Source organism: Theobroma cacao, chromosome 8 (assembly GCF_000208745.1).
Source record: "Theobroma cacao cultivar B97-61/B2 chromosome 8, Criollo_cocoa_genome_V2, whole genome shotgun sequence".
NCBI classification, from domain to species: domain Eukaryota; kingdom Viridiplantae; phylum Streptophyta; class Magnoliopsida; order Malvales; family Malvaceae; genus Theobroma; species Theobroma cacao.
In genome coordinates this window covers 9367533-9378892 of record NC_030857.1, presented here as the reverse complement: position 1 = coordinate 9378892, position 11360 = coordinate 9367533, and the positions used below count along the sequence as shown (strand labels likewise).

General features: G+C 36.2%; 1 long non-coding RNA gene across 1 annotated transcript; it reads right to left on the bottom strand.

Annotated features, from left to right (window-relative positions):
- LOC108663102 lies at window positions 7883–8832 on the bottom strand. Its single transcript, XR_001929030.1, has 3 exons — window positions 8794–8832; window positions 8332–8474; window positions 7883–7983 (listed from the first exon to the last, which is right to left on the bottom strand). It is a non-coding gene; the product is annotated as an uncharacterized LOC108663102 (long non-coding RNA).

Here is an 11360-nt window from a genome sequence, read left to right as displayed (position 1 = left end):
GATTCTTTGGTACCATAGTTGAGTATGGATCTTTTAAGTGATTTACTCATGAGGGGTTTACATGAGGAGTTCTACTAAGAACTAGAACAAATTGCATTGTTTTGAGAAAATGAGTGCATCATGATTTCGATAAACATTCCTTATGGTATGCTTGTTCCCTTCTTGTTCACTCACTGAGTTTATGCTCACCGCTTTCAACTTCATGTTTTCAGATTAAGAGACAACCGGTAACTAGGTCGAGGTACCTTTGCAAACTCGACTTTTGGTAGGTGTCTCAACATTCAGTAGCTGTACATTCGTCCGAGTCTCTCCGCTGGACATCGAGTCTCCTTTTGTTGTGTATAGACGAACCTAATGTGAATTATTAAGATACATGTGTAGACAGTGTATATACACCTGTTTGGTATGCCAGTATGAAGTGGCAATGCTTAATATCATTTTGATTCTAAGTTATGATATATGACTTAGTAGTTTATGATGGAATGATGAACATATCAGATTAATAGGCTTGCTTGGGCTTAGTGGACTACATCCATTCGGCCTATGCGCCGGTCATGGCCCAAAATTTGAGTCGTGATTAAAGTTGGTATCAGAGCTCTAGGTTTGTCTAGGTCCTAGGACTTCCATTTGTTGGTCCAGCGAAATGTCAGGTTTTTATGTGGGAACTTCGGTTGTGAAGTGTGAACCGCGGTGCATTTTACAACCAAGGGACCGCATAGATTCCCTATCTTAGAAACCACCTTTTTCCTTAAGTATGATTATGAAATGTGTTTAGTAATAGGTGTTTGCTCTTGCCTTGGTAAGAATGTCGCCTAAGACACGAGCAGCCTCAAGACGGATGGGGGAGCAAGATGCTCCTATTGAGATGGCAGATAGGCCACGGGCATCCACCTTAAGGGGCCGAGGTAGACATGGCAGGGCCAATAGGCCAGTGAAGGTGGATACGCTTGTGAGTAAGCGAGATGAGGGACAACCCTCAAGTGATGTAGATAGACACCCAGTTGAGGGTATTACCTTTGAAGATTTGGTGGCAGCCCTACAAGGAGTTAATCGGGTTGTAGAGATGATGGCAACCCGTATGGAGGATATACAGAGGGCAGTAGAGGGGAGACCTACAGTGCAAGAATCCCCTAGCTCCCAAGGACAAGCCGACCGCCAATATCATGAGGTTGAAAGGGATCACTTAGAGATTTCTCTTCCTGGTTTTCTTAAGCTTAAGCCTTCATCATTTTCAGGGTCTGATGCCTTAGAGAAGCCCCAGATCTTTTTAGATTAGAATGAGAAAATATGTAAGGGTTTGGGATGCTCTAGTGTCCGATCAGTCGAGCTAGCATATTTTAGAGTGAGGCCTATTTTAATGGACAAGATTAAAGAAACACAAGGTAAAGATGAGTTTGTAGTTAAGGCCTTATAGAATCCTCAAGCAAGAAAAGGAAAAATGTTTACCAAAGGCACAGATGGAGTGAAGAGGTAACATGGGAGGCCGATAAGGATATGCGGACAAAGTATCCCCACATTCTTGTTGCATAGAGGTAAGTCACCTTATAGTTGAATTTAAATTCGAGGACCTAATTTCTTTAAGTGGGGGAGAATGTGAGACCTTGACTTTTATAGACTCGTAGATAGAAATATACGCGATATCCCTAATCAGGGGTAATTTCGTCATTTTCTCAATAAGCCCATAAAAGTAAGTTTTAAATAATATTATGGCTTAAGTAGGCCTAAAGCATAAATGAATGATGAAAATATGGGTGAAATGATAAGGAAATAAAAATTTTGATGATTTTTATGTTCTAGGGGCAAAATGGTAATTTTGTCACTCGAGGACAAAATGGGAATTTTTGGAATTTTACACCACCTGACACTTGTCATGCCCATGGATTTCAGCCATTAACATTTTACATTGTGGATAATTGAAACATTTTATATGGTGGAGAGAGATTGCTTAATGGATAAGTATTACACATGGACCAATGGAAACATGCCATGTGTCAAGCTTGGATCGTTCTAGAATTGCCTTGTAAAATCTATCTAAAACTCTCTTAGTCTCACTCATATGGCTGGCCAAAGCATGAAGTGAAGAGGAAAGGAAAGAACACAAACCCTAGGTGGGAAAATTGAAGAAAAAGTGTGGGATTCCAAGGAATTAAGCAAGGTAAAGTGAAAATTCTTTATTTTTACTTGAGATTTACAATACCCATGCTTTATTTTCTTATTTCTATGGTTGAGAAACATGATTTCATAGTGAATAAGTGGTAGTCAAAATGGGTATGGAGAGAGAATGATCTTGGATTGGTTTGATTTTTAGGTATGTTAGTGTTTTTAGGTGATTAATGATGTGTAGCATGAAAACAAGTGAAGAAAACCACCAAAGGTTTGGTGCCCATCAATAGCCGAATTCTCTAAGTGAATAATGAGGAAGAATGGGATGTTATTCTAGGTGATTTGATTAAGAAATAATAGTTTTTGGTGTAGGAATTAATGAATAATGGTGAGAAAATTAAGTAGGAAAAATCACAGAGTTAGTGTACCATTGTTGGCCAAAGTTCCAAGAAGAAAAATGAAGATAAATTTTGCCTAATTGTGTGTTAATTAGTTTGTGCTTGGTGAATTGAGGGATTGAAAAAGAAATGGAGCAAGTTGGAGTGAAATTGGACACATTGGCTAATTTATCGGATGAAAAATCGACTTACGCCAATACCGAGTCTAGATGCCCACTTGTGCATTTTTAATTTCATATCATATATATATCGAGCCTGAAATAGCTTATGACTATTAGACATAATTTAATTGGAATATGTGTCATGGATTATGGCTAGGTGGTGAGCCATTGGATACGGGTAAAGGACTATACCCGCGGACTGAAAATAGGAATATTTCTACTCCCAATATCGGTGAGTGGACTTGCATTTCAAAACTTGTTTTGGGGATATAATGTATTTGTCAAACATTTAAATGGATTATCCAGCTTTTCATAAAAACAAGTGCCTTGGGAACAAGCTTTTGATAGATTGTCTTCATGTTGTGACATGTGACTATTATTGATTCATGCACTACCACATTGTGTTGATATATATATATGAATACATTGTTGTGTAATGATATTGACTCGACTATGTGCGAGTAGGGAGTGCGCATAAGCCGATGATGACCTGGTTATGTGCGAGTAGGGAGTGCACATAACCCGGTGATGACCCGGTTATGTGCAAGTAGGGAGTGCGCATAACCCGGTGATGACCTAGCCATGTGTGAGTAGGGAGTGTGCATGAGCTGGGAATGATGATGATGGGATGGTGTGCATGATGATGATGGGTATATGGTTGTAAATGCAAATATGTGAGCATTTGATTTGTTGAAATTTGGGAGTTTACAAGTGTTACATGTTGCTATTGTTATTTTAGCAAGATGGCTTGTTTTAAGGGAAAATGAGACTTTTTCCTTGATGTTCTGATCCTCGCTGCAGTGAGATTTATTCTCGCTGTAGCGAGAAATTCTCGAGTTTGAGGGCCTTCACCAGACTTGGTTCTCGCTGCAGCGAGAATGAAGTTCGCTGCAATGAGAAACTTTCTGTCCATTTTGGCGAACTTGTGGGTTTTGGTAGATTTTTTGATTCTTTGGTACCATAGTTGAGTATGGATCTTTTAAGTGATTTACTCATGAGGGGTTTACATGAGGGGTTCTACTAAGAACTAGAACAAATTGCATTGTTTTGAGAAAATGAGTGCATCATGATTTCGATAAACATTCCTTATGGTATGCTTGTTCCTTTTTTGTTCACTCACTGAGTTTATGCTCACCGCTTTCAACTTCATGTTTTCAGATTAAGAGACAGCCAGTAACTAGGTCGAGGTACCTTTGTAGACTCGACTTTTGGTAAGTGTCTCAGCATTCAGTAGCTGTACATTCGTCTGAGTCTCTCCACTGGACATCGAGTCTCCTTTTGTTGTGTATAGACGAACCTAATGTGAATTATTAAGATACATGTGTAGATAGTGTATATACACCTATTTGGTATGCTAGTATGAAGTGGCAATGCTTAATATCATTTTGATTCTAAGTTATGATATATGACTTAGTAGTTTATGATGGAATGATAAACATGTCAGATTAATAGGCTTGCTTGGGCTTAGTGGACTACATCCATTCGGCCCATGCGCCGGTCATGGCTCGAAATTTGGGTCGTGACAGTTCCCTTCCTTGTTCACTCATTGGGTTTATACTCACCATTTTCAACTTCATGTTGTCAAATCAAGAGGCAGCCGGTAGCTAGGTCGAGGTGTCTTTGTAGATTCGTATCTTTAGTAGGTATCAATGGCATTTAGTAGCTACATCTTCACTGTGGTCACTCCGCTTGAAACCTATAGTCATTTTGTTGTAAATATGTACAAGTGATGTAAATTATTAAATTGCACGTTTAGACAATATATGTACATTTTGATTGGTATACCACTATGAGTTGGCAATGCTTAGTATTATTTTGATTCAAAGTTATGGAATGTAACTTAGTAACTTTTGATGGAATGGTGAATAGGTCATATAAATATGCTTGCTTGGGCTTAGTGGACTACGTCCATTGGGCCCATGCGCCGGTCATGGCCCAGAATTTGGGTCGTGACATATTCATTGCACAACCTCAAAGTTTTAGCAAATACATTTTTGATAGACTGATTATGTTTATAAGTCTAACACTTTTACACGACACGACCCCTATGCAGCAAAGCGACTCGGAGTGGAAGTCTAAGAGATGCCATTAGCTACATTATAGTAAATCTCGATGTACAGAACAATACACTTGAGCTAATTACTTATCTGCAAAAAGAAGATAAGGGGGTGAGTCTCACAAACTCAGTGATCACCAACTCTGTGAGCAGGGCGTAGATGGGAAACAAGTTAAGGGCAGAAGATTTGAATGTTAAAACATAAGAGTATGCATAAACCAATTATAATAAAATGAAGCATTTGTGCCTTATTTGTAAAACCAAGAATTTTAGTGCAACGTAATCATTTAACAATAAATGCATCCAAACCAGTATAAGTATAAGATTTCCTATCTTTGAAATCATTCAACAACTTTACTCAAACCAATCCAACATAAACACGCATGCTCTTGTGAAATCAAGTATTATCAAAACTTATACACAAATTCACAAATCACCTCATACGTGAGGAGTTAAATCCAACATCATAGTATAAATAAGGGAGCTACAAAAAATCTTATAGTTCTCACCATGCGAAAGAATACGTATTGAAAACCCAAAGAGATATCACTCTAGAGTAGGTAATCGTAAATAACAACTCGTGGACCCACTTCCACGTAACAACATCAAGGAGCTCCGCTCCATCGGATCCCACAGCCATGGCAGTCTCGACGATGTTGGTCGATATAAGAGAAATCAAGCGGTCGCAATCGCGTATATCACTTGTGGCCTAGCCACATATAATCACAAACCGTGGCCCCAACCATGTCTAATAGCCCTCGGTGACCCTAAGATTCTTTAGCTAAAGTTCACTTGTACACAAGGGTCACATTATCCCGATGTGATATTCGGCCTACTCTTGAATCTCCCGATTTGACAAAACCATTTAAAAATGAAGTTGGGTTCTCAAAAACTCATTCGAAACCACTTCTAGAATATTCAACATGGTAATATGATAAAAACCCCATTTTAGTAAAACTTTGCAATACAAAACCTTCGCATAAGGTTTAGATGTTAAATCAGCATAGTGAATATGAAATTCATTCATGAATGCACATCGTACAATCAATAAGGCACATTTTGACATAAATCGTAGTAAAACGCTTGTTTCTCGATTTTTTAAAATCCTTTATGTATGTAGCTTATGTATATATAGTCAAAACAATTTCAAACATTATGGCATACACAATTGCCTAGCATTTCTACCAGCTCATGCTTTCCACAATAACAGTTTATAAATTGATCACAAATAGTAGTATATAGAACATTATTTTATATTATGGAATTGTTTTGAACTAGACACCCCTTACTCACCTTATAATAGCAGAACACTACATCGTTATTAATTCAAGTGCGTATCTAGTTAATTCTACTTGCGGATCACTTGTTACTTCCTTCGGCACACCACCACGAAAAACTTTCCTTACTTATACACTTCCTAGCAACCATTCAAACTCAACACAATTAATTATACTTGAATATGGGCAGCACATCAATCAATAAATCCTTAACCTAATTTCATAGTTTTTATCAACCTTACTCACAATCATTTAACATACAATCCATATACTATCAACCAACCAAAGCCAACACAACACAATGTAGTCACATTGCATGCTTACTTTTCGGTTTTAGCTTGAATTCCATATATGATTCTCAACTTCCTCACATCTTTGGTCACCATGGCTGCCACAAACATAGACAATCAATATACATCTCATTTTTTCTTTTTGCTTGTGATTTCAAGACTAAAACACTTACCCATTGCTTATTTAGCTCCAAAATCACCATGCATTCCAAGATCTACCAACATGCATGCCTCCAATTCTTTGAATCTTTGTATATTGTTGCTACCATAAACAAAATCCCATATTACAATTGATTTACAAAGCATGCATTTCAACAAAAATGACAATCTTTTTACCTTCCTTGTCTCATGTTCACTAGGCCGAACCTTCCTTTCTTTTTTCTTCTTCCTCCTTTTTCCCTTTCTCCTTTCTTCTTTCTTCTTTTCTCTCTTTGCTTCAAAGTTGATCCTCTCTTTCTTTCTCAAAGGTTCAGTTTTCTCAAGGCAAGGCCATTTTGTTTTCTTTTCCTTTGGCATGGGCGGATATCACAAGGAAGAACTTGAAATGGCCTTGTGAAAGCTTTCTTTTCCTTTCCTTTTCTTTCATGGGTAGATTTCCCAAAGCTTGGTTATTTTGACATTTTCTTTTTTCTTTTATGTGGTTAAAATCACAAGGCAAAAAGGCTTTTGAAACCTTTCCACCCGCCACCTTCACTTTCCATTCTTTCTTCATTTCTTTATTCCATGCATCACTTTATTCCTCCAATCATATTTCATGCACAAGCTTTACTTGTATTTTAATTGGCCATTTGTTAAACCATTCAAGTCACATGCATCCCATATTTATCCTTCCTTATTTGGCCACCTAATGCACCAATCTCATTACATGCAAATAAACCTAGTCTTATCCTTCCTTTTACTTCACATGGTGGGGGTCCCACATGTTTCCCACTAACTTCTTCTTTTTGCATGTTGTAATTTGCATGTAATAGTGAATTCACATGTACATTTCATATCCCACATAATTTAACTTCGCTTGGTTAGTAAATGTCCATTTAACTTCATATATTGAAATTGCACATAATTTCTCAAACTTTTCCTTATTCACTGTTACAGTCCAATTGTCACGACTTAGAACTCTCCATCGGGCCCGGTGACAATCGCCGCGAAGCCTCGACAGACATTCTTCACCCCGAATGCCGATAGAAACCTCGCAAGGCTCTCGTATCAGCTTTCGCACTTCCCCGATGAACAATAGTTATCAAATATCATAATTCGAAGTATTACGAGTCATTTCCAAATCAGAACATAACATATTGTTTTCTGGCTCATAGGGGCCTTTTCGTCATTTTTCGTCGAAAATCTCAAAACCTGCCAAAAACATGGTGTGTGGGTGAAAAACACATGTTTCAGAATTAAAAGTAAATTTAGATGTCTAAAATAATTATTTGAAATGAAATTATAATTGTTTGAATAAAATATTCTATTTTCTAAAAAAATATTTATAGAGAAATCCGTAATTAATTTCTGTAATGTAAAAGCTAAATATATTCATACGTACTTTAAAATAGATAACTGAAGTATAAAATTACTTTTGCAGTGACACATGGGTCCCCAACTAACCAAAATGCATCAGAAGCTGAAAACTTACAACTTTTACCAATTCAAGTCCAAATGAAAGTCCTTGTCAAAGTCAACTAACTATGGAATTCCCCGAGCCTGAAATGTGAGGAAATGAGGGTGGTGAGATTATAAAATCCAAGTGAGTAAACATACATCATCTAAACTATCTAAAGGCGAGTAAATGGAGACAAATTAAAATATTTTTTTCCAATATATGTTTCATAACATGAATATTCAGTTTACTCAATTAATCAACATGGCTTATATATCTCACAAAACTTGGCTCCTGCCAAAATCATTCCCGAGGATGCCTTGGCCTAGGCATCTGACCGAGACCACCAAGGTAGTTAAATGTCTTTACATCTGAAATTCTAGCCATGCCTTGGCGTTGGCTAAGTCTCACTCTCACTCGGTGGTCCACCTAAAGTGCACTTAAATCTTTACCTCCAGAGACACCCTTCACACGGCTCTCCGATCGAGGTAAGGTATATCTGAGTCTGTGCCCCCTCTCTTAGGCTAGTCAACAGAACCTCCACTGCAGGGATTATGGATTATTTTATCTACCACCTGATTTATAAAATCCTTATCTGCATGACATGGCAATTTATCGCAATCTATCCTCTCAAGGCTGAATACATAGTATATATAATTTTGATACAAATACCGACTTTGCCATTCATGCTCACATATTGCTATAAGTCATATAATTTAAAACACAATTTATAACACAAGCATGCAGTCTCCAATTTCTCTATTTTCAAAATCAGTATTCAATTTTTCAAAAAATTTATAAAATCACAATTTCTCTTAAAACATAGCAATTTACCATTTAAACCAATTTTCTATAAAATCACACAATTGTATAAAACTACTCTAGATAATTAAGACGATAATAAGTTTACTCACAGTTCTAAGAGTCGATGTACTCCTAATCCCAGTCTTCAAGCACAATCTCTGTACTTTTATCGGTGTAATTTACTCACAACCTATCCACAATGTACAATACATAATTCACCACATTAATGCTTGACCATTATAAAATCAATTCAGGCTCGGTGTATATGCATGATATGATATGCAACTTATCCGACTACCGCTTAAATGCGGTGCTAACCTAATTCGGCCTATTACCCGATTAAATGACAATTATGTCTGATTTGGCTCCAAATTGCTCCATTTCATTTCAAATATTTCAATTCACTAAATACAATTCCAATAATCTAAAATTCAGCCTAACAACCCTCACAATTTTTCTTGAAAATTTCAGCCATTGTGGTGCACTATCACTAAAAATTTTTCCATTCCATTTTCTCACCATAAATCATCATTTCATTAATTTTTCAACAAATTCACTTGATCACAAAATCAATTCATTACTTCTACACTTCACATAGGGTTCGGCCATTGTAGGTTCATGGGAAAAATGGATTCTTTTCTTGTTGTTTTGTTTCTAAACATGCTTAACTAACTCTAAACACCAACATAACTCAAAATCAAACAATTCTAACATCATTTCCCTCACCAAACCCATTCGGCCAGCCATGATTTCCCCATGAAAACATACAATCCAACCATGAAAATTAAGGAGAAATGTATGGGTAAGGTAAATCACTAGCAAAATCAAAGAAATTTTACCTTTGCTTGATCAAATCCTTGAATTCGAACACTTTCTCTTTGATTTTCCCCACCTAGGATTTGTTCTTCCTTGATTTCTCTTCTCTTCTGGTTTGGCTGACCACTATGGGAGAAATGGGCTGGTTTTTATGCCTTTTTATAAAGAAACAATAAAATAATAAAATCTATCACACATGGCACATGGCAGTTCCTTATTGGTTCAAATTTTAAATATTTGACTTTTAATTCTTTAATTATCCACCACACATTTCTCATGTTTATCCATTTCCATGATGAATAAAATCCCTTGGTCTTGACAAGTGTCGGAGGTGAAAATTTATCGATTTGCCCTCGGGGTGGCAAAATTACAATTTCACCTATATACTCCAAATTATACCGAAATTAAAATTTTTCACTTCTATACCTCAAATCATACTCCAATAAGTTAAATGGGGCCAAAAAAATCTTTTTTAAAAATTCTCATTTTGTCCCCAGGTGGCAAATGACCATTTTGCCCCTAGATAGTGAAAATTTCAGTTTGACTCCAAATTGATCCTCGAACTCCAAATTACCATTTTTAGTCATCCCTGGACCGTGAAACTCTCAATTTCACCTTAAAATTCCTATTTGAACTAGTTCGAGGCTTAATCGACTTAATGATACCACTAGGGGCAATATCGTCTTTTAACGATTTCTCAAACTTCCTAAATATGCAACTATTCTATTGAGCATGTAAATGACGTCGTAATTATTTTATAGAACAGGGTTTGACAACACTACCCCCTTTAAAATAAAATTTTATCCTCAAAATTTCACTTATCAAGCTCAAAGAAAATGTGGGGTATTATCTTTTTATTCGATGCTCAACTTCTCCTGTTATCTCCTTTATAGGGAATCTTGATTTGCTCATCGTATTTATTTCCAACTCAACTTGAATACTTCACTTATATCTATTATTACCCTTTAGAATTTGATCAGCAATAATCCTCTCAATCATGAGTCTTTATGTCATTTAGGATTACGCTAGGTGGTTTCCCAATATAAAAAGTCTACGCAGCCTCCTATTTATAATCGGTGCTGCAGTCACTGACTATAAATAAGACTTTACGTCAACTTCACTATCCCACTGTTTACCACAAGAGTTGCTTCATTTAATCACTTTTCATTCAACTGAGTTAATACAGGAATTATAAATCCTCATAGTAATCCTTTATAGTACTCATTTTCTATGCCACCATCGTAATCCTTTATTCACAAATTCGTTACTTAACATTGATGTCCCTTCTCATTAATCTCTCATCCTCTTTATTTCTTAAGATTTGACTTTGATCAATATATTATTGATCTTAATACTCCACAAGGTAATTTATTTCAATGTAGTCGTTGGAATCTACTTAATTAAAACAAATCTTTTACTTTTGGAGTTACTACATTAGTTGTTCTCAACGGCTTGACTCCTTTTTGAGTCTATACCACAATTAGCAAAGTAAATTTTCTATCACAGATGTATGATCGGGATACTAACCCCAACATATCTATATTATCTATGTGATATGCCACCGTCATCCCTTAAGGCATATTTCATTACCAATATTCACATATCTTTACATTGATAATTTATCGAATAAATTAAAACTTGTAGGGGAAAACATACTTTACAATTTATATCTCTTTGACTATTTCCCAAAATCTTTTATGTCCACATAGTTCAATTTTTGATAAAATTTCTTATCATTGTACTACCTACATCACTCATCATATATTAAGTTTGAATCTTAATTCACTAAAAATCATTCTTCATTTTAGTTGATCACAATATCAACCCCACATATGTGTATATGCCTTATAATCCCATTTAT